Below are 1,224 nucleotides of genomic sequence, written 5' to 3' on the forward strand. Positions count from 1 at the left end.
GAAAAAAACACAATTTGGTGTGCATCATGCCCCCTGGGGTTGTGCAGTGAAGAGTGCGAGGTTGTGCAATAACGTTAAATAAATAATAGAAGATATGGCTTCCAACTCTGCTAAGGGCTTTATTAGAGAGGATGCAGATTTGAGCATCTCACCACTAAAACAAAGTCAAGTGTTGGAGTCTTACTCACTCTTACCCTAGGCTATTCCTATTAGGAAAGGATTTATTAAGATATTCTATTGTTTTGGATAGGACATCAATTAGTCTTAATTTGACATTGAATTACATTGACATTCAGTTACCCTTAATTTAAAAATAATACATTTAAAAGTACTGTTTTAATTCTTTTTCTAATTCCTAACTACTTAGGAACATGTATAAAACAAAATACACTGGAGAGCAAAGAGTAATTCTATTTAAATCCGTTTTTTTCCCCCACTTTGAAAACAGAGCACAGAACAGCGATTCTTTTATGACCCACCCCAAACATTTAGATACAAAATTATCTTGTAATCTTGAAGAAAGGTCGAGGTGACCACGCTGACCCACCTAAGTCCAGCCATCCTGAGTTGGATGACACTCCAGAAGCAATACTCCAAGTTTTACAGTCCTATCTACGTGAAGAAATAAATGGCCTTGGGCCAAAACAAGATTTGCTGAAAGCACCGATCATTCTGAAACATGGCTCGCTCTCCCATTGATTTCTTATAACAACAGCGCAAAGCAGAAATCAAGCAGCAAAAACAGCTCAAATAGTGCAGCCAACTGTCTATTTTTTCACAATCTGCCCACACCTGAAATAAACATGACACATTATAACTAGCTGCAGTCAGGTACTACAGGAAACAGCAAGGCCAAAAGAAAAACCTCAAACATCCGGCCTTCATCTTTCTTCTACGTGAAATCTACTTTGCTTCATGGCTATAACTGTTGCCTTACAAGAAGTTAAAAGCAGACATGATGTCATAGAATGACCAGGTCCACACTATCTTTTTCAAAATTAGTATTTCTCTGAAAAGCACACAACTCACATACTGAAAAAAATTATGTTTTATCAGAGGAGACCAAAACTAAAAATTCTGTATCACTATGTAGGCAACAAGACATGTACAGGGTTCAAGATGAGCGTATATTCCTTTGGATGTTTTTTAAATGCCTGCTAGCTATGTGAGGTAATAATTATACAGGAGCTGGGGTAGGGTATTTATAATGCTTTTCTGGAACCT

This window comes from Panthera uncia, unplaced genomic scaffold, assembly GCF_023721935.1.
Source record: "Panthera uncia isolate 11264 unplaced genomic scaffold, Puncia_PCG_1.0 HiC_scaffold_594, whole genome shotgun sequence".
In the NCBI taxonomy this organism is placed as follows: Eukaryota; Metazoa; Chordata; class Mammalia; order Carnivora; family Felidae; genus Panthera; species Panthera uncia.